The sequence below is a fragment of the Dermacentor albipictus genome, chromosome 4 (assembly GCF_038994185.2).
Source record: "Dermacentor albipictus isolate Rhodes 1998 colony chromosome 4, USDA_Dalb.pri_finalv2, whole genome shotgun sequence".
Taxonomy (NCBI): domain Eukaryota; kingdom Metazoa; phylum Arthropoda; class Arachnida; order Ixodida; family Ixodidae; genus Dermacentor; species Dermacentor albipictus.
Window position 1 is genome coordinate 122,585,962 of NC_091824.1, and position 22,888 is coordinate 122,608,849.

Sequence of the window (22,888 nt, forward strand, 5' to 3'; positions counted from 1 at the left end):
GAAATTCTATCTGACAATCACAGAAGATGGGGTAGTTGCGGCACACGATACTCCAGTCTTTCTTCTCAGCAGACAGTTTACGAGAGAACAAACCGCACCATGCCAGAAGCTATACAGACTATCAGTCTGTATATGCGTATTTCGAACGTGCATACGTGCCAGCGGCAGGAAGTGATCCGTCTTCGAACTCGATCGTCTCCTCGGGAGTATCTATGGGCCGAGGCCAAGAGAATTCCAGCGCGTCGCGGTGCGGGTGTGGCCGTTGTCAAACCCGAAAATAAGGCACCGGGTCGTCGCCACGGCATCTTCGCGACGACGGCATTTTTGAGTGGTCGCGCCCCCAACGCCGCAACTGCGAAGAGACGAGAAAGACCAAAGAGGCCCGCGAACTTTGATCGATGGCCCACCGCTGGAATTGGTGCAGTACACGGCCGTCGACAGCCGCTCAGACACTCGGCCCCTGCGTTCGTGGCAATTGTGGCGAACGTTATCGTTATTGTTTCTTCCAAGCATCCGTCCTGTCCTTCCTCCTCCGCGTCATGCGCTGCAAGTTTCACCAGATGCAGAAGCAGCTCCTTGAGCACGTGACACGATGCCGATAGGCCCGTAGCCAACTCGACGTACCAGTCTGGAGCATCCCCCTTGCCCCCTCCCCCAGTACAGGGTAGCCAACAGGAGATAATCTCTGGTTAACCTCCCTGTCTTTCCTTTGCCCCCCCCCCCCCCCTCTCTCTCTCTCTCTCTCTCTCTCTCTCCAGTCTGGGATGTCGAGAGCCTGTAGAATCGACAGCCTTCTTGTCCAGCGCTATGCAAAGCTTTCCTTCTGGATGCTAAGGGGCGCAATGAACGTACTGAAATAGCATCATGCGCCGAATCATGAAAACGTTACATGAAAGAGAAATAATCATAGGGACTCAGTCTTTAGAGACTCATTGATTTCTAGAATAGAACATATGAACATGTCAGCCGCCGCTACACAGCCGAAAGCTAGCTTGCACATGTATGTGATAAACTTACGCGTTAGACGCTACTACTGCGGGATACATATGCTATCGCGCAGATACCGTGTTGCGCTATCTAACAAGCAAGCAAGCTGATGAAACAATGCGCCTTCTGGGTCCCGACACACACACACACACACACACACACACACACACACACACACACACACACACACACACACACACACACACACACACACACACACACACACACACACACACACACACACACACACACACACACACACACACATATATATATATATATATATATATATATATATATATATATATATATATATATATATATATATATATATATATATATATATATATATATATATATATATATATATATATATATATATATATCCCAGGCTTAGCTAAACTGCACAGAATCAGGCCATCGACATGAGTTGTCTGGGGTCAAAACTGCGAAGCCGTGCCGCTAGCCAGGCGACTCGAAAAGGTCGGAATGCTCGGAGCGCTCTGTCGACCACGGTCAGATATATCGAATGGAATGGCCACCCTATCTCATAGCCTCCTTGAATTTCAAGTGCAGCCTAGATATCCGCGTCGATATCGCTGAGCTAAGAGATTGCCACACGTTGAAAGCACGGGGCTTTGCAATTTAGCAAGGCCGCACGCCTGTTAGAGGCCGAGCTCACACGTCACTGACTGCCTTACGCAGCAAGAATAGCGATTGCTCTCTTGCTTACGCCAACGGCGCGCTGTTTTTCAGGCTGCCGAAAAGGTGGAGAGAGTTGCAGTGCCGCCTGTATTTGCATCAGCGGTGTGCATGGTAGTTATTTTCCAACGTGGTCGGCGCTAATCTGCGATCGTATACACAGCTCTAAACAAGCGGCAGACCAGCAAACGCACAGAGAGCACTCGCTGAGGAGATTCACGTCACGTGAGAAGGATAAGCGGATTTAACGAGTCTAATACTATGAGCGGCGAATACTATCGGCTCCCAAAGTTGAAACAGTCTGGTTCGGCACTGGGAGTGGGCAAGGAAGGTGAACTGGCTACGCAGCCATGGCCAGTCAGCATATACGCGAGTGCCGGAAAAAAGATGTATAGGCGCGAATAACGAAAACGCGTTGTGGGACGTGTGTCGGTTGTCAAGCCAGGTTGTAAAAAGCCTGACCGAACCTTGGAAAAGCAAGAAGAGCGAAGAATGAAGTGCGCGATACCGCGCCCTAGCCTTCTTCTCACAATGTATGCGGAACGAGCTGTACCGCCTGCTGATTTAACAGTCCCGAGTATTTCCAGCTCTTTTGTTTAGAAAACCGCGCCTTCTTATCTCGAACCGCGGCCCATAACGCACACTTGCTGCTACGGACCAGTCTTTATCCACCGGCCAAGGGAAAGGGTGTGTGTGTGGAGGGGGGGGGGGGGGTCGCATCGCTCTCTGAACGACCTGCCGCAAAAGAGGCGGGCGCTTCCTCCGGAGAGTTCTCGTATGCATAACAAAAGCTCGGAGAGGGCTTCCTTCTCCTCTGCCGCGAGATTGCGATCACGTACGTATACCGTGGGCCGCGCAAGGCGAGCACCCGGCGCGCGTCGGCATCTTGTCTCTGCGGGCGGGTATGCGACGCGCCAGGGTTGGAGGCGAAGCGAGGGGGAAGAACGCGGTGAAATAGGCAGAGATTGCAGAATCTCGCGCGAGCATTTTAAGCGGCGCGCGCGAGCGCCTTATTTGAACTTGCGCGCCAGCCCACCACCGCCACCGCGCGCTATGTGCGCGACGCTGCCCAGCTAGCTAGTCCTCACGGAGTCGTGCGTGCGCGGAATGCTGGCCCGTGGATCCCGCTATTTCTCTGTCGAGTTACGTGCAGCGCACTTCTGAAGCTCGTGGGCGCTTAGGCGCTCTTGGGTGGGAAAGACGAGTGGAGGGATGGCTGAAATACCGTTGCCGTTCCTTGTGATGTGACTGAAATGACCACTTTGTCGCGTCGCTTGTGTCTGTAGCGTGGTCGTTAAGCGATGCTAAGGTGGAAGTGTCCTGCGTATTTAAGGGGGAGAAAACTGCCGCCGAAAAACTGGTTAGGGCTGTTGTGTATCCGAATATGCTATTTTGTTTACTGTAATGTGAACGCAGTGGCAATCGAATGGCATACGATGGTTGCGTCTCAGGTCGCATAAGGAAGAGCTGCTGTTATACGGAGTGAGCGTACTTTGCTAAGCAGAAGTGACACTCATTCAAAACATGTGACTATTAGCCTCCCCGCGCCATCTTTCAAAAGGCGACCCTGTGGGAAAGATGGGAGGGAGCAGTTGCTGTTGAATAGGGTTAGGTGAATCTTCCGCCATGAACACCAATATGGTCCCATTCACAACGGACGCCTTTATAAGTATTCCGCAGCAGTACTCGGGTCTCCTAGGTGGTCTCGTTCCCAAGCACCGACCTGTCCTTTAACGGTTGTGATTCGACGAGAACTCGTGTATTTAGCAATGCACGGCCAGTGGCAGAAATGCCCGCGTGAATTGAAAACCCTGTCCCGTCCATAAAAGGCTGTTCTCGTTTCCAAGCAAGCAGATTCCGGGACGTTTAAGCGCGCCAAATGTGTAAGAGCACCCTTAAGGTTATACGTTACCTTGCTTAACGCGTCGGCGCGATGGTGCGTCGTTATGCATGTATACGTTATAACTAGGAGTGTCTTCAGTTAAGCGCCCCACGTGTGCTCGTGCAAAGACGATGCACGCAACTCACGCGCGCCGTGCTGGGGGTGCGCGGAAAATCGTCCTCCTTTGCGCATGCCGCCGCTCGAGCAGAGTAAGGAAGGGGGGGGGGGAGGGGGGGACTAAGTGGTTCCGCGGTTTACACAGTAGCCCAGGCAGGCAGGCAGGCCTCCGTCTACCTCGCGGTATACACAGCCCTGCGCGCAATGGTTGCAGTGCTTAATGCGGAGACCCTCGTCTCCGGGCTATCCGCAGCGCCGCGGGGTTGACCGTCGACGAACGGGTGGTATGGGGTCGGCAACCCCTTTCGGCGCGGTGGCGTTTATGCGCACGGCCGCGTGTTTGTCTTTCGTTGGGTCTTTCGGCGCCACGCGCTAGTCCTGCAATGGCTCGTCGTGCCAATCAGCTAAAAGGAAGCATGCTAAGTTTGGTTGTTTTTTCAAACGTTTCCAAGCTCCTTTTTCTTTTCTTCGTTGTCTCCCTGCACTGCTGTTCTTAAGCCAATGTATACGGTGCGCATGCGTGACTCCGCGACCTCTCTGTTAGACCGCACTCGTAGATCGGTCTAATAGTTGAGTAAAATGTTTCCATTCTTTTTCTTTCCGAATTTATACGTTAGTCTAGCATTTGTTCGCGACTTTAATAATTCCAAAAATTTATGAAAATGAAGTTGTTTTTATGAAAAAAAAATGAAGGAGTTTAATCTATCTGTCAATGCTGGTCACGGCCTATGTCTGTTCTTTGTGGAACGGTAGGAACGGCGGAAGGAACGGCGGGCCTTGATGAGGCGGGCGCTGCTATTTGGTTTGCGATATCTATGGGTTGCGCCAGTTCAGCAAGTGCGCTTCTCAGCGTGGATATTCTCCATCCGTCCGTCCATCCATCCATCCATCCATCCTTTCTGCAGTTGGCACATTGAGTAGAGAGAAGTGCTGCAGTGGTTACAAATATAGGTTGATCATCCAGTCGTTCGGCGGCGACAGCCCAGTACGTGTGAAACTCGCTCAAAAGCGTCCGTGCAGAGCAGTTCGGCGCACACCTGTCCCAGCGCGAGAGTGTCGCTTCGGCACGGAATGGCAGGGAACAACGTTGATGTTCTTTTGATCCACCGCCAAATTACGTCCGCCGAGCGTGCAAGCATCGCCTGAAGAACGTCGCCCGCGAAACAATCGGCACGCGACCCGAGAATACTCGCCCATGGCATCCGAAAAGCGCTGTTGATGATGGGCGCCGTTCCTCGTGATTCGGAATGGGCACTTTGGCAGCAGTATAATTCTTACCGCTGCTGCAATAAAGACAATTCCACTCGGTCCTACGAGGTGGAGAGGGGACGTACAGCCTCGCTACGGCTATCGCAAGCTCGCGTTGGAGTGCGCTATCTGTGTAGTGTAGTAAACCCCCCTCTCCTCAGTGGCGTTACTTGCGGTGTGTAACAGCATTACGTGAGCTCTCCTTAGCACGCACGCACGAACGCACACGCACCACAGCGTGATCGTCGCCTTATCGAGGCTCCCATTTTTATCGTCTTTCGCACAGATAAGCGCTCTCCTTACGAGACACACTCACGCTTAGTGCTGGAGAGGTGAGAGCTCTGTTTATAAGCTCCGAAACCTTTGCAGGCTGTGCAGCAGCAGCAGCAATCTCGGAAGCGGCACGGCATTCGCTTTCGACCAATGGGAACACGGCGATTCGCACACCTCCGTATCTCGCGTGTGCGGTCTCGAGCAGCGTTCATGTTTGCCATGCTCGCGAACACTTTCAGCGTATATACGGCCCCTCCGTGCAGAAGAGCTCTCGGAAGTCTTGCCATCTTCCTTCTCCTTCTCTTCCTGCATTCGCGACTCTTCATTCGTTCTTCGCTTCGCCCTTGCTGCGGTTTTCTCCGCTCTCCCCTCCGCACAAGAAACCTGAGCTCGAGCAGCAGCCGCGCGCATCATAGAAAGACGTGCTGAATCGTTGCCTCACTGCCAGCGAGGTGTTCCCTTTCACTAATGATGAAAACTGGGCTATATTTGGATGGTTACTCCCATTGTGAAGCATGGTTATGCAGTACCAGCGATAATGACGACACGCACACGAAATTCCGATAATTAAAATTCACTTGCAAGGGATCTCCACTAAAGAAATTGATCGCTTGAATAGGGGGGACCTGTGGTGCGCGCGCGCTTGAGACTATTTGAATGATATGGTGTGTATTCTGGAATTTTGACGCGAGCGTGGCTTTCACTCGCGTAACCGCTGCTGTAGTAAATCGAGTTCCTGCCAGCGCCTCCGTATTTCGTTTTTAAGTCTGCATCATTCGTAGCTCTGTATTGCCACGTTTCGTGCAGCTCGAGCGGTTAATCGCGCCGTCGACGTTAAAGAAGACACTGTCGACGTCCCACGGTTTCTCAATCCATCGGCGTGTACATAAAGCAGTCAAAGAGGTATTTTCGCGCCGTCAGAGAAAAACCTGCAATCTGCACTCGTCCTACTTCCTAAGAGGACGGATGTGTTCACTGTTTCTTCGATGTTAATTACTACGCTCTGACGTAGCCTTCCTTCCCATTCATACATATTAAACTAACAAACAGGCAGAAACCAGGTCCTTATTCTGTTCAAACACACGAGTTTGCGGATGTTATGGAACTGGCTCGTTAGGGAGCGATTTTGTACTCGCAAGTTTTGCCACCGTGCTATGCGACATGCTCGACGTCTTGCGAGCTCTCTTCCATGTTTCTTTGATTTATATATTCGTTCGGAGAAGAGGAGGTGGGGGAAGCGCCATTCACTCGGCAGCAGCAACAGCATTAGCTAAGTGGAGCAGCGCGGTAAACATTGTCGACATGGGAGGAAAACTTGCGAGCATACAGGAGACGGAACGGTTTGGCGCAGCGTGTATATACAAGCGTAAACACACACAGATATTTTTTTTTTATCTCGTCGAGTGGAACGCGATGCTTCCGTTTTTGCTCGCCCACTCTCAACGGTGTCGTCTCGGCACCTTTGCACGGAAGAGGCGGAGCGCGATTTGCTTCGGAGTGTTTACTGCGCCCCCTCCCCACTCCCTCCCTCAGAGTTGAACGGCCCGGACTTGGAACCGACGCCGCGCCCAGCGCACGGACTTTGGACGGCACGCAGCGCTGCTCGAATGCTGCTGCCTGACTGCGTGGGAAGGTGTGCGTGTTTGCCCACTGGAGGTTGCGCAGGAACGCTGACGCGAGTTCGTGTATCTGATAACCGCGTATTAACGCGATAGCATTAAGGACCCCCATGTCGCAGAAAATACTGTTTCGGCGTCCAGCGTTGGGTGCCGTGTCGGCAAAAAGATTTTCGAACCACCCATATCCAGGCCTTCCGTGTGGCGCAAGGAAGCTACTGAACTAATTGAATTTCTCAAGCTAAAATACGAATAAAAATTGCAAAGTACGACTTACACACAAGCTACAGACGTGATAGCGTCGGATTGTAATTTGACTATATGATGCAATTTGATTATACGAGAAAACATAATTCTGTCACGCGAAAGCTCAAAGAAACCCCTTTTCTAGCGTTCCTACCATCCATAGACCGGCCACGGGGTCCGCCATTTGCGCGCGCCGGCGCGTGAGTATCTGGGGGGTCACGGAGCGGCGCGCCCGGTCCCTTGCAATACCCCCAGATGGCACTCGCCTCCGCCGCGTCGCGGCCCACGCAAGAGGCGGCGTTTCTACCAGAAAGCCTGCCTTCGTGCATATGGCTTTCGCGGCCAGCGTTTCCCGGTAAACATTACGGTTACATACGCTCCAGTTGCCGGAAAGTGTGAGAAGCAGTCATGGATCTTTGAATGCTATCGCGTTCCACTCTTAAAGGCAAAGCTTGAGCGTCCTCCATCTTTTTGGCTGTGCGATTTAAATGGTCACCATAAAGCACAATAGTTACTCGGTTAACGTTGTTACAGTATCCTTTCAAAACTCTATTCTAATTTATTTGTCATAGAAAGGTTCATTATTATTTGATGTAAATGACCGGTATCCAGTCTGCCTGGACTTCGTGTTGCGGCTCTTACCACTGACGGTTTGCAAAAGCGTTTAACACTGGTCAGTTGTTATAGCGAACATAGTACTGGCGAAGACGATCGGTCAAAGAGAAACGGTGTCTCCGAACGAAAACTTGTGAATTCGATCCCTGTACAATTCAAGGTACACACTACTGTAGCCCTGTGGATACCAATCCAGGCACGTCTTTGTGTGAATGATATGCCTTAAAAGAAAGAAAGAAAGAAAGAAAATGTGCGAGTTCCCTTGAGTAGAAGCGGTTTACAGGTTCACTCAGCTTCTCAGGTAATACATGCATCATTTCCAAAGACAGCTCGACCGCGATAACCGCCTTCAAGCAGATTGCCGACACTCCCGCTTATGCGTATGATATTATTACGATAGCAATTATATGAGCACCCCAGGCGCATTATTTCTGTCGGCGTCGCCGTGATGTTCCGTATAAAGTCCAAGGGCGATAATGCCGTCGCTCGAGGGGAGGCGATGTACGCGGCTCAACCTGGCGCGCGCAAGGGAGGAAAGCTGAGAGGAAACGCACTGTCTTCCGTCGCGCGAACGGGTTCGGGGGATGCGAGGCAGGAGGCGGCGTTGCTCTCCGGCAGCAACTGCGTATTTCGCGACCGCACGCAAGAGGAACCGACGATCGCGGCTCAACGTAGCTCCACTGCACCTCGGTAAGGCCAAATCAAAACGCGCCAAGCACCTCAACGCGCTCGCTTGCCCACGAGGAGTTCATAACTCGAAGGACCTCTCGGCGGCGTCCAATTGGACATGAATGCTTTCGCATTCACAACTCATTAGAAGTGCTCATGTGTCTTCGGATTTTTCATTGCACTAATGTCCATGTCCACTTTCTTCACTTTCCCCTGTGTAGGGTAGCAAACCGCCCGCAGAACTCGTCAAGCTCTCTGCCTTTCCGCCTCTCTCCTCGTCGAGAAGGCTACTCCGACGCTCGGCAGCAGCGCAGCTCGACGGAAGAGCTCGCAGAGGCCCAGCGGGCGTCACGTTGCCCGAGCGACGCCGTCCCCCCCGGCGTCACCCGAGTCGAGTGAGCGCAGGGGCCGCCGAGAAACGGCCTTTCTGCAGACCTGTCTCTGCGCTCTTTGTGAGTACTGTCCTCTTTCTCAGGTGTCGCGCCGCTCACCGAGTAAACAGGGTACGGTGCGAGCCGTTGCATGATGCAGCTGACGCACCGGCTTACGACTCGCTCGGCGAAACCATATTATGCACGTACATTGGTAGGGTGTCGCGGCACGGAACTGAGGGCCCCGACAGCCTGCTCTTATATATACGTATATATATCCTTTCGCCGAGCGAGTCCCCGACATGCTACCCACGTTTCCTTCAAAGAAAGTGTTCTTGGTCTACTACACATCTCTCTCTCTCCCCTCCTCGCTGCTCCCTTCGCACACTCTTAAGTTCTTTTTCTTTCTCTGTTATGCATTGTAAAATAATTTACACCCTCAAAACGAAAGAAGGATGAATATCGATCTATAATTACACGATTACTCTCAAAAGGGTGTATCAGTGTGACCTGTAGACTGATTTACACAGTTTTCGCTTTTAAGGGTGTAAATTATTTTACAGTGTATATAGCTCGTATACGTGCATCATGTCACTGGTCATGGATTCATGTCGCGCGTTACATGCGCCCTTGTAGCGGCACGAAAAAGCTGTCAATGTGAAACGTTTCAACAGCGCTATAAGAACGACGAAACACAAACTACGAAGCGGCTTCATAGCGCTTTCGTTAGCGCGGTTAGCACATGCACTTCGCAGTGCCGGTATCCATTCTAGCCCACATTTAAAAGAGCTGGTTGGTCTTCTCGAGCACAGCACGCAGGAATGAACGAACCCTTGTTAGGAATAGCCATGCAGGACGGAACGCTGTTATAGGAACCTGGCTGTGCTGCAACTGCGTTGTCGCGGCTTATTGCAGGCGCGCACGTGGTGCATGCGGTGTACGTGCCGCATCACAAAGCCGCATCACGCGGCTCGGCGCATGGAACACGAGGCACGCACGCAGGCCGCCGCGGTCTCGTATTTAGTGCTGGCCGGCAGCAGTTTTTCAGCGGCGCCGCAGCTTGGAAAGTCGAGCGACGGCGCGCCGCTGTGGCGTCCTTGAACAGCCGCCCCGCAGTAGATCACCTTGCATAACGCGCGGAGCGTATACACACACGTGCTGGGCAGCGAGGGTGCAGCAGCTCAAGCCGGCGACGCAGAAGAGGAGGAGGAGGAAGAAGTACATACATACACGACAGACTGAAAAGCGATACGAAATGCTAGTAGACGTGCGCTTCGACGCAGCCAAACGGGGCAACGACGCCACGGAAACACCATACCGCATCGGCTGGGAGAAAGAAACAGAAAGAAAGGAAGAAAGCGACAGAGATGAAATGGAAGCAGGGGGCTCGTGTTATGGTTCCAGGGCAGGAGTGAGCGGAGAACGTTGGAACGCGGGGCATCACGTGACCAAGTACGCGTCAAGGGCGTCGACAGTCGCATTACGGTCACATGATACTGTGGCGCGCAAGCGTGGGTACCACCGGCCGGCGCGCCAGCAGTGGCTGAGCGTTGCGGAACGGCCCGCGGTGAGAGAGAGCGCGCAAACGGGGCTCCGAAAGGGGTGAAACGGTTAAGCCAACGCGCTCTTTGTGTGAGTGAATTATATACGTTCTCTCATCGTGCCACAGGCATGCGTAGCAACAATGGCGAAGCAGGGAAAAACCAACTTGGAATTTAATATATCTTACGGGCCATTGGCTCACTATATAGTGAGATGTTGCACCGCTGCATATATCCAGCCGCCGAACGTATACTGTGACACCACAGCTCTCATCAACATTCGGTCAAGGTCGACGCGAGCAGGTGCGTTTTAACATGAGGTCGTTGCCCGATATATAGTTGCGGCCCCATCCATGCACCAGCTGTGCGTGCACCTTCTGGTGCTTTGGTACGCGAGCTCACATTTGGAGCCTGGCTGGGCGCGGCCACAGTTAGACTAAACATTCTCTTATGGCACCCGCACTGCCGAACGTCGTAGACTTGAGTTGCCTGGCCCAGTATCTGTAGTCGCAGTATTCCTGACATCTGGGGGAAGAGGACTTCAGCTACAGGGCGAGAGGGGTGGGTTGAGTGCTGCCTTCCGCGTACTCCACCTCGTTCTCCTACATAACTAGCGATGCCACTGACAGCAAAGGTCACCAAATCCAGATCGCGGTCGCCAAAGCTGCAGTATACCGCAGTGACCGTTCGCCAGAACTAAATGGACGAATAATGTCGCTGTCATGGCCACCAATAGGCGCCATCTGGTCCTCTTTTTTATCGGCTCGCCCTGTGCATGGTAACGGGAACGTGGGCTGGGACATCCTACGCAGTGCCATTTATGCAATACATTCCCTTTGGTGCCAGTCCCGAGGCAGGACACGTATGAGCAAGCCGGGAAGCTTCGCGTCGCCCTTATAGCTTGCTCGCCAGTGGGTCAAGCGATCGATACGCAAGGTCGATCATCCTGTCCGAAGCCTTCTCGGGTCTCTCGGCAGTATCAGTGTTTCTTACGCACGTTCCAGCCTGCAGGGTGGGCCGTCCGCAGTTATAAACACCGGGACGTGTTTGAGCGGGGAGGCACGCTTTTCGTCGCTCACGCTAATTGAGAGCTGTTCGTATTTAACGGACATCAAAGGGTAATTGAAGACGACGACGACGACGGAGCTATTCGCGCCGAAGAACGGAAACCCGTCATTAGTGCGTTATTCGCCATTGGCGACTGCCCGTGCTTAAATATGGTATAGCCCCCGTGGGGACTTCCCACGAAGAGCCTGCTTCTGTGGTCGGCTAATGTGACGACGAGACCTGCACAGCGTACGCACTACTTGCTTGGCCGAGTGCGTTGTTTGTTTTGTTTATTGATTCGTTTTCGGGCAGACACCCGAAGAGCGTTTCCACGCGCGTTCGCCCTGTTCGAGTCCTCCTCCTCCTCCTCCTCCTCGTTTTTTCAGCACCGTCGAAAAGTGCTCTCGGGACGCGCCGAATGCGGCGCCATTAAGGCGCCGGGTCGTTGATCAGGCTTGTCGCTAATGTTATCAGCGATGGACAACGTGATTCCGCGAAGAGAAGGGAGGAAGAAGTGGTGGGCCCAGTTTTCTCGGCTTTAGGCGCCGAATTTGGCGGGGGCCACCTAGGCCGCGTATTAGCGGGAACGGCGCCGCCGGCTGCTGGGGGACTCGTTTCGTGAGGTGCGCGAGGCGAGAAGGGTCCTCCTCTGTGGTGCTCACTCGGCGCCTGCGCGGTTGCCGGCTCTGTATACACCTGTCTGGACGGTGCAGCCGCCGCGTGTGTGTTCTAGGGCGGAGGAACGCAGACCAACATGTGCCGCATGTTTTCGCCTACGGCATGTCACGTGTAGTACTCCCTCTATATGTATAAGAGCAGTGCGTACATGTTTGTGTGTGTGTGGGGGGGGGGGGAGGGAGGGGGCGTGTTTGTGAAGACCACGAACAGGCAGAGGCGCGGGCTTTCTTCATTTGTGTTCTGCACAGTGTTTGCCGTGAGTGAACGAGAAGGGAGTCTGTGCGGATATGACGATTATAACACTGTTGTATTTGCCTGCACGTTAACGACCTTCGATACACTTCTCAAGACTTGCTTCTTTCTGGATTTCGCTACTGGCTGTCTTCAGTTGTTTGCATGTTTTTGCAAGTGTGTCAAATGAACACCTCATTATCGAGCCTCGAGTATAAATGATGACTTTATCTGTAATGGTCGCGCAATTACTGACTTAAGCCGCTAGTTTTAACGTGCCGCCAGAAACATCGCGCCTTTGTCGCCATAGCGCTGTCCTTAGCGATTCTTGTTTAGACGTCGTTTTAAGGAATAGTCCGCATTAACGAGCGTAACAGGACATAAAATTGAGGCGGTTGGCTTTATGAAGGTTCCCTGGTGCCTCAGGGTGTCAGTCAGTCTGAGCCGATTGCTGCAGGTGATATGTCTTGCATCGTTGCAGCGATTCCTGAGGTTACTCTCACGCAGATCTGCCTTTGCTATCACAGTTCGTCGCATCCTTTTTCTTTGCTTCTTTAATGTGCGGATGGAATATAGCAATTGAAGAACGTGGGTATGAACCAACATGGGCAGCGGTTATAGACTGCTCTGACGTCCACGAGGTCAATACACTCTCGTTACGTATTAACCAGTCTACAATTTCGTTGCTCAGAAATTAACCTCGGTCCACTCCCCTCGCCTGCGTGCAGAGCGGAAAGGCGGTGCAGATTTGCTACTACACAGTTTAGCACAGCTCTCAACGCCGCCGCCTGCCGATGTTGCGTATATGTAGGTCTGTAGCCCGTATGTTCGCCAGTTGCTGCGCCTTCTTGAACATCCACCGCGCGTTTTTCTTCACCCCCTCTCCCCCTTTTTCCCACTGCCTCTTGAAAGCCTGGCCTCCGCTGAAAGGTGGGCGGTGTATTTAGTGTTTAGGGTGTTCAGCACGCGGCCGGTGATGGGGGCTTCAGCGAGACGATCGCGCCCTGTATATCCTCGGGGCAGACGGCGGCTACAGGCAAGTAAGAGGAACAGGAGCCAGGCGACGGACGTTTTTCAGCGAACCTCTTTTCCTCGACACGGACACATACAGGTGTCGCGCTCGTCGCCGTCGAAACTGTTGACAGAGAGAGAGCGCGCGCCGCTCAGGGACTCGAAATAAACGAGCCAATTTGGGAGGTGTCCCGCAGGCCACACTCCTTCTGCGTAGGGGGGAGACGCCGCCACGGCACGCATACCTGGGATATCGTAGTCGAGCAAGCCAGACGGCGCTGGTAGATATATAGTGTAATAGTGGTCGCACCTGCGTGTAGGAGACAGGGAGAGAGCCGGCGAGCGACAAACACGTGGGATGAAAGGAGTGGCTTTGCCGACGCAGAAAGCCGTGAATGGGCACCGATCAGAAAATGGGGGAGGGGGGGGGGTGAAAGGGATCGCCTTCGAAAAGAAGGCGCGATAATTGAGAGGCGTCGACGTAGCTACCGTGTAGACGTAAATATATATTCACAGCCCCCCCTGCATGCATGCACGCTAGCAATGCGCGCCAGCACCGCGGTGCTGCTGCTGCCGCTGCTGGTTGCTGCAACATTCGATCCACGTAGTATTACGCTCATTCTGCCGCTGGTCGTGACCCAATGACTTTTCTCTAACGATCGGCCTCCCTCCGCTTGCCTGGCGCGTCGTCGGGCGCGCTCTCTCGCGAGTGGACCACGCAGAGCGTATAGCATCCGGCCGCGGGCCGAAATTCGAACGCGCGCACGCGCTGGCGTTAATCGCGCGTGCCGTTTTTTTTCTGCCGCCGGTATCGGGTGGCGCGTCCAGGCGCTTTCGCCTTGGGCTACCATGTTGAAAGCAGCAGAAACTACGCTCGCCCCCTTCCTAACACCCCAAACCAGACACCCCTGGAACACTGGGAATCTCGGTCGCAGCTATAGAAAGAAGACGCTGTGCGGCTCTTATATGGAAACGCATTACTTGCATACCCTTCGGGAGGAGGTATACGTTGCTTTGGGTGCGTTTATGTTTGTCTTATTGCTATTCGCTTGTGACCTTTGCGAGAGAAGAGTGATTGGAAAGCTATCGAAGAAGAAGAAGCCGTTCTTCGTGACCGAATATCTGGCCCGACCGGCGCGAGGCGCGCGTCTAGGTAGCATCGGGTTCATCTGCATGCCGCTTGTGTATACGTTACTCTACACACGCGGCCGCGGAGAGGAAGACGACGACGTGATAAGTTGCCGCAATTTCGCCTTCTTCGCCTCGCGTTTTTTTTTTCTTTACTTTTATTGACGCGTCCACGCGTACGCCGTTCCTCTCTTCTCGCCGAATTATGTCGGTAGTCATTAAGTACGGTTCTTCGTGGTGTTGCCTCTCTTTTTTTTCTTTCTTTTTCTTTGTTTGCTTCGCATGGTGGGCACTGCGTTGCAGGCGCATCGGTTGCTGTTGCTGCTGCGAATCAGTCGCCGTTCGTTAGTGCCGAACGGCGCGTTTACACGACTACATTTGGCCGGCCTTCACCTCGCCCCCCTCCCTCCCCTCCCTAAGTAATTACCAGAGGCGGTGGGTATAGGCTTTCAGGAAACAGTCGCCATTACTTACGTCGTGAATCTAGCGCTTGTTAGCGCGCGTACACGTAGAAACCCGCGCCCAGCCATGCGATGCACGCTCTGGTGTAGAGGCACACTGACGCTTCGCGATCTTTCTCGTCTCTGTTAACGAAGAACGGTTCTTGGAGACAGAGAACGAAGCCTGTGTCCTCGCGCTACCGGAAGCGCCTGCGACTGAACAATCCATTAGGGCTGTGTAGTTTGGCAGGTGCATTGGCGTATAGCATTGAACCTGCGATGCGGGAGACAAGAGCTTCATAATGATGTGCAACCTTCTCCTTTTGTTTCTGTAGGGCAAACTAACGCACAAAAAAATAACAACGTCCGAGAATAGTCATCAATTACGCGTTTCAGTCGTACGCGCATGGATCAAGCTATCAAACGAACACTATAGTGCAGGCACTTGCAAATGTTCATCTCTGAGTATGTCTTGAGTTAATCTACGCTTGTGGATTGTTTATCTTCGTTTTACGTTGTGAGCTTCGTGACTCGATCTGGAAAACGTCGGTGTGTATCTGCAGATTGTAATACATATTTATCAAGATGGCGTCGGGACAGTTTCTTTCAGGCTCCTTTCCTTTTCGTGCATGACGTACGCACTGAATTAATTAATTAATTAATTAATTAATTAATTAATTAATGAGCTTAAGATGCGGCTACACCTATGGTCCGCTTTGAAAGTTTCACAGAAGGCGTTTCCACAGGCGTCGCTTGCTCACTTTCGAGCGATCATTACCAACACTCGGAGCAACAGCACATTGACACTACATAAGCCAGCGAGTGTTGCATTACGTGCGCCTTTCGGAGAATTGGGAGGCGTATTCGCGGGTAGACAAATTGCCGATGTTCCGGCGTTCAAAGCGCGCGTATACTTCTCCGAACCATGTCTACGCAGCGGTACCTTCGAAGAAGGCGGCAAGGCCCGCATGGGGCCACCTGTTTATCGAGAAAGCTCTCTATACGCTGATGTGAGGCTCTCGTGCATCTGGGATTTGCTGGGTGCTCGCTGTGTCTTCGAGGTGCACATCTTGGACAGCATTTCCGAATGCTAAAGAAAGGCGTAGTTCTGACGAGACGCGAATAGACTCATGTTAAAGAAATAACAAGGGTAGAAGATGTAGTGGCGAAATGTGTGTAATCGCAGCGTCGGTTGATTACACATTATAAGAAAATGTCCTTTCTTTACGAGGATGAATGTGACGCTTTGAACGCGGAGGAAGGGAGGGGGGGGGGGTTATGAACACACAGTCTTTACTTGACTCCCCCTTTTTTTAAAGAATAAATCGTCGAACTTAGCGCACCGTTGTGTCTACGTATTCCTTTTCTCCTTGTCTGCTGGTCGCTAAAAATGCTCTGCAAGTACCTTTTTGCCCAGCGATGCTGTCTCACACAGGCGCCGGCTGTTTCCTCGTAGTTAATAATAAGCACTCCTGTCTCTCAACGTCCACAGTCGAACCCTTTGCGATTCTCTAGATTTGCCCCCGGTGTCATAGCTGCTCAGCCCAACGTGGTTGCCAGAGTTCGGCTCGTCGTTTCAAGGGCCCCCTCCCTGTTCGAGCTCAACGTGACCCACTGACTCACTCGCGAATCGACCTGTACGCGACAGGGCCAAAGCGCTTTCAATCCGGACTCCATCCCTGACGGTTAGACGAGCATCTTCGGGGCAGCTGTCAGGGAACGCTCCTCGCAATAATAATAGCACGTGCGGGGGGCATGCAGACCGTCGAAGCGGATCATCGGCCCGACGCAACCGTGACGTTTTGTCTGACAGCACCTCGCCCCTTCGCCGCCGCACGGCGTTGCGTGCTGTCGCTCGCTCCAATCCCGCCTCGCGAGAAACACACGGGGCACGCAGGGGAATATGCAACGGGGCTGAATGGGACCCCCTCCTACAAAAGTGGGGTGGGGGGAGGAGGAGGTGGAGGGGGGGGGCAGTGTTGAGCGCAGTGGGGCCCCTGTATACGGGTGGCCGGCCCGCGATATAACGGCGGCACTATACGCTTGAAGTTGCGGCCCCGGCTTCCGCTGATCGGCGCCACGGAGCACGGTTAATTAACCTGTCGCCTTCGCCCGGCTGCCCGCTCTGTTTTGGACGGTGGTCTCTCGGCAGAGCGTGCGGGCACTGCCGCGCCGAACGCGAAGGAGCGCAGGCCCTTCCTTCGCGAACACGCGGCACCGAGCTTTCGGCCGGCGCGTTTGGAGAAAGCCCCCCCTCGTGAGCCTCTTTCCCGGGAAGAGAAGCGACAGGCGAGTGAAAAACGGCGGCCACTTCGCGGAGCGGCAGCGCGTGGCAGAAGCCGCGATTAGCGCTCCGTCCGGTTGCAGACGCGACGCAATAATTTCTCGCGAGTAGCGTACAGGTGCTTTACGGCGACGCCAAGAGCAGCGTTCGAGCAAGGAAAGTCTGAAGAAACATCAAAATACAGGAAAGAAGGTGAGGATGGGAGGCCAGTGGAGAAAAAATAGAAGAGTGTCAAGACGGTAAAGTCTTCTGGGTGAGACGGAGTATATACACTCTGCCTCAAGCGATGTCGGAAGGTGCTGCTACTTTTCAGGCAGGCGTACATACTTTTCGACAGTTTTCATGACGCAGGGGTTTGCAACGAAAGCTTAGCTCGTCACCTGGAAGGTCTATATAGTTAGTTAGTTAGCTAGTTAGTTAGTTAGTTAGTTAATTAATTATTTTGTGTCTACCATAACTTTCAACACGACATTTTCAGAATCATCACCTCCTGCTTTGGCTCAGTGGATGCATGGCGTTGTGCTGCTCAGCACGAGGTCGCGGGTTCCATTCCTGGGCCACGGCGACCGCGTTGCGACGGGTGCGGAAGGTATTTAAAGCGAGAAGGATGCGATCGCGGCATCGGAATTATCGCATCGGGCGTCAAACGAACAGCAGTCACCGTCCATGAAGTGGATCAGGGTCGCGATGTGCGAGAACCCGCAGCGGAATGCGGCATGGGCTGCTTCGTTCTCCGCGCGCGCTACCACACGCACGGACAGACGTGGAGGGCGCTGTAAACGTCGGAGTAAACTTGTCCCCGCCGTAAATAAAACTTCGAACACGCGCGCTATCTTTTCTCGCCTGGTGAGAAATCGCTTGTAAGCGTGCTCCGCTTTTAAAATTTACGACCGGAAGATTGCCCATATAGGGTCGGCCGTATACTTACAACCAACATTACCGATCTTCGGGAAACCCCGCGCGTTCGGCCCAGACCAAAGTTTCAGCCAAACAATGGCACGTTTCAGTAAAGTAGGACTCGGCGATAACGAGAAGCGTGCGTAGTCTTAAAATTGGGATCTCTAGTATCTCAAAATACGTTATAGGGAGTCTCGGCGCGTGCGTCCGCCGCGCGGGTTCACACCTGCGGTACATGCCGATCGTCGCGCTGTGGCTGCGTGCGAGTTTCGCAAGCCGCGCCGCCGCCGATAGCGGCAAGGTCGCTCGTAGTTGTCGGCTCGTGATTGGCTGCGATCAGCTCCGCGCGAAACGCGTACAACCGCTCCGAGCCGAGCCTGCGAGGCGTGTTCACACTTAAGGCGTCGCTCGCTACCTTCGTCCGGCGTTTACTGCCAGCAACGATAGCATCGAGCGAACGCGTAGCCTGAAGTGTGAACGCGAGTCATAAGGAACCCGACGGCAACTAGCTCGATGCTCGCAAAAAAAGTCACAGTTTCGCCCGAAAGGCGAAGCATCTATTTCGATAGCATATTAGCAGACAGCTATGTACGAAGCAGAGATAGTAGTTTTATCGACGGCGCAAACTTGTAAACATAGGCATATACTAACTAAATTAACGAGCATGGTGTCGCGCGCGCACAAGCCAACATGAACACATCTCACTCGATGACCGCGAAAACTCGCTGTCAAAACGCTGCATTGAGGAAACGCGGCAGCAGCAGCGAGCGAATTGACCTTCGTGCAAGCGCTCGCATAAACGCGAAGTGCGCCGCGAAAACACAGCGCAGCACGGACTCTACTCGTCGCTGATGGCTTTCATAGTACAATGACTCGGCCGGGCGGGCGCGCGGCCACCCGGAGTAAAACGCACCTCCCCCCCCTTCCCCCCCCAAGCCTTGCGCGCGACAGAAGGCGGCGCGCTTCCTCCCCGCTTTCCGCCGTTGCGTACGCGAGATTGAGCCAAGATCACCGGCTCACCCTCTCACGCTTTCACTCGCACATACAGCTTACGGCGCGCGGCGAGGATTTCATGGCCCTTTGTCTTTATACGGAACCTCACTGCGACGCCGACGGCAGAAATGTGCCTGGAGTGTCCATATATTTGATATCGCGATAAGATAAAGCCCCCCCCCCCGCTCCCCTTACCCTATAGTCCTCTTGCATTTCCTACAGCAAAGGCAAGTTATCAGTGGTGGAAAGCGATCAGGACCGTTAAATGGGAATATCGATTATCCCGCTGTCTAGGGAGCATCGCTGACTGCTTTGAATAGCCAGCGGGTGGTCTCGGGAGAATGCGTGTGCACTGTGGCCTCCACCACGCAGGTAAAGTTTGCTGTCGTCGCTTATCCCAATGATTCCCTGCGGGTCGCCGTGCGTCGCTATTTGAGCTCCGGCTCCAAAAAAAAAAGGATAAAGAAAATGCCGCGCTGCAAACTCCGTCGCCTGTACGCGGTCCCGGAGGGGGAACCGCTGTGCTCGATAAGCTGGACAGATAAGCAACGGCGGCCGCTCCGTCCCTTCGCACTCTCGTATCTCTTGGGGCGCAGTGGCCAGCAGCTCCGCCTATGCGCATGGCATGCAGCGATGCGGCGTCGTATGCACGTATAGCGTATTCTTTTCCTGCTCCGATAGGGACGCGGCGACCGCTCATAAAATGCTCGCGTAGCTCTGCACGGGGGCCAAGCGTACCGTTGTCTCGCTTATCATTATTGGGGTGCTTCCTCGCCAAACGTTCACTCGACAAACTTCGTCGACAATCTGCGTATAGGGCGCTGCAGCCTCCGCGGTTGCACGCTGCATCCGATCACGGCGACAATTACACACACACACACACACACACACACACACACACACACACACACACACACACACACACACACACACACACACACACACACACACACACACACACACACACACACTTCGTGGCGTCTCTGCGCACGCGTGTGTGCACCTTCGCACTCTTGTTCCGGTTCGTCCGGCTCTGCTTTTGTCTGGGGTCGGTACAAGGCGTTTCCGTACACATAAATCGGAACGCAGCAAGCACGCCAGAAATGGATTGCAGAGAGAGAGAGAGAGAGAGAAGGCGCTCCCGGAGCTTAGCGCAGTGCATCGCGGGCGACCTTGTCCTGCCGGCTTGATGGAACGGACCTGCCACCAAGAACTATTTTCGCGCTCGCGAAGTAAGTGTTCGCTGCAGCTGCAGGAACGAGGTGATGATTGCTGGCGATGGCGCGGGTGTTCCTGGGGGCTCCCTTCCTTCTTGAATAGGAGAGAGGCAGTCGTGAGATCTACACGATAGAACGTCCGACACGGCGCTCAGAGGTATGTGCAATGAAGAAAACTAAACGTACTGGAAAAAAGAAAGTTTCTTACTCCATCGCTGCTACAGTGATCAAACTTGCAAGTGAATCAGGCCGCCGGCAGACTTTGGAGAAAGCTGAGACTGACTATAACGTCATAACTATAACAACTATAACGTTCGGAGCAAGCGGTCACCCCGCAGACGCTTCCCTGCATATTTGGCCCAGCCGGCCCTCTGGTTTATGAAAGGAAAGCCACCGGTTTGCAATAATGACGCTCAGCTCTTACTGTGCGCTTGTTTTGTATCTCGCAAGCCATTTACGTGCGGTTTCAAGCTATTCACTCGTTAGGGCGCAGGCGTAATTAATTCCGACCTGTTTACCGACGTACTCCTCGCTGTGCGCATACCTTACCACGTCTGGCGCGGCAAGAGCTGAGAAGTAAAGCAAGGCACGCACAGCGGAGAACCATCAAACCGCGCATATATCCCGCGAGGCCATTTATCGTCCACTGCTGCTATCCTTCTCTTCAGGAGCGGTATGAAAATTTATCCCGCGAGGCCATTTATCGTCCACTACTGCTATCCTTCTCTTCGGGAGCGGTATGAAAATTTTCCCCTGCCTGAACGATGAGCGAAGGGGCGCCTCGTCCGCAGGTATAGGCAAAGGTGCCAATCACGCTTTCCTCACGCCCCTTCGTCTTTAGCATCGAGCTACGCCTCCGCGTGCGCGCGCGCGTGCATGCGTCGGCGGCCGTTAGCCCGTCCTCTCCTCCGGCAGGATTGGACCGTTTACGCGCCACCTGTTCGCGGCTACGTCCTCGAGCGCTCGCCGGCGGCCATAAACGGGGTGGCTCGCCGGGGAGAGGTCACCGAAGCGCAAGTGCTCCGAGAGCCATCGAGAACAACGTGCGAGCGAAGAAGTACAGTAATAAAAAGCGGGGCAGGTTTTTCTCGCAGCGCTATCGAATCACCGCGGCGCGGGCCTTTTAGTGCTGTTTGCGGGACCCTTTATACACGGCGCGCGCTCGTAAAGCACGGGCACGCTGCAGCTCGGCGCTCGCGGCGTCGTACGGATTGATTGGCCGTACGCGCCGGCCAAGGCCCGCTTTGCAGCCCCGGAAGCACCTCGAGCCACGTGGAAAGAGATTCTTGGCTCGAGGCTGTCGTACTGCACGCTGTTGTACGCGTATGTCCTCTGGCGCGTGACACACGCGTTCTTTTTGGCCTCATTGAGTACTCGCTTCTGTTTTGAGAGACACCCGGCACACCCTAGGTGGGTCCCAGTACACGGTCGGAGGCGCAGTTTTGTAGTTAGACAACAGCATGAGTCTTATGCCGCGGCATCTTGCCAAACGTGCGACGCACTTTCTTGACACTTTCTTCGAGGCGGCATTCGGCGCTTCTGCCGAGGAAACAGCGCACGAATGAAAGGTCGCAAAGCGTTTCTCCGCAACGCGACCTTAGAGCGTAGGACCACTGACTACACAGGGTACCTCGTGTTTACCATTATGTCACTTCTCGAAAAAACCCGCGCTCTCCGTCCCTTCGACGCCTTCCCAGGAAGCCATTCGATTTTCAGCGTCAACGCGCTTCGAGGATATGAGATCACACGGTTGGAACGAGCTGCCTGTTGGGAGCCGCCACTTGCGATGCGTCGCGTGGCCCTCGGCACACCGTTTTACCGACCCAACATGCAACCATCAGTCGGCGGCAGGCAGGGCCGACCCCTCAATCTCTCGACCTCTTCTCTCCCGGCATCCGCCATCTTGAACGGAGCGGAGCAACCCAAGAGAGCTGGCACTGAAGCTGTGCGACGCCGCAGAGAAGCGAGGGGGGCGAACTGCCACAAGCGACGGTCTCCTGACAAAAGCTGCGGCAGTTGGGCAGGCGCTGCGCCATAAACCCTCTGGAGGGGGGCCTCTCCGTCTGACTCGCTAGTGTCCCTCCTCACTCCGTCTTGCCCCCCTTTTTCTTTCGAGACCCCAACAAGGGGGGCAACTGCGGGGGGGGGGGGAGGGAGGCGAATGAGGGCATGGCTGGCGCCTCTACGGTTCGGAAAGAGAGAATACGCTGTTGTGGCGCGTTTACTTGCAACGGGGCTTCCCCGTGGAACCCCAGGAGAAAAGGGAAAGGGGGGAGGGGGTGGGCTTGGCGGCAACAGAACGAGGCCCCCGAGCCCGGGCGGCGCTTTCTCGCAGCCAGCACAGCCTTCCCGCCAAGACTGCCGCATGACCTTCTCGACCCGGCGTCAAGGTCATCATCGCCCGAGCGGGGCCGTTCGTTCCCTGGCCGTTCCCCCCATCGCACCGGCCGCCTGCAGCACTCAAGCAGCAGAAACCTCGCCCTGCGGCGGGCCGACCGCCTCCCTCGAGAGGGTCGCCCCCTCCGCGCCGCCGAAGATGGCGGCGCCCGAGAAGACGGTGCGCACCCGCCGAGCACGCCGCAGTACCTCTGCCGCGCGACCTTAACCGGCTCTTGCTTGTGAGCTACCGATTGAGCACAGAACATTTCGCCGCTGTGAAGGAAGGCAGGCTCCTGTGCCAGAAAGAAAAGATCCC

General features: G+C 54.2%; 1 protein-coding gene and 1 long non-coding RNA gene across 4 annotated transcripts in view; one reads left to right on the plus strand and one right to left on the minus strand.

The window, feature by feature from the left end:
• LOC135917774 (semaphorin-5A-like) overlaps positions 1 to 22,888 on the minus strand; it is a 171,314-nt gene that overhangs the window by 122,436 nt on the left and 25,990 nt on the right. The window lies entirely within an intron of this gene.
• LOC135917778 (uncharacterized) overlaps positions 1 to 22,888 on the plus strand; it is a 230,071-nt gene that overhangs the window by 54,112 nt on the left and 153,071 nt on the right. For both annotated transcript variants that reach the window (XR_010569406.1, XR_010569405.1), the window contains exon 2: positions 8,577 to 8,807. This is a non-coding gene — a long non-coding RNA (uncharacterized lncRNA). The remainder of the gene's footprint in view (positions 1 to 8,576; positions 8,808 to 22,888) is intronic.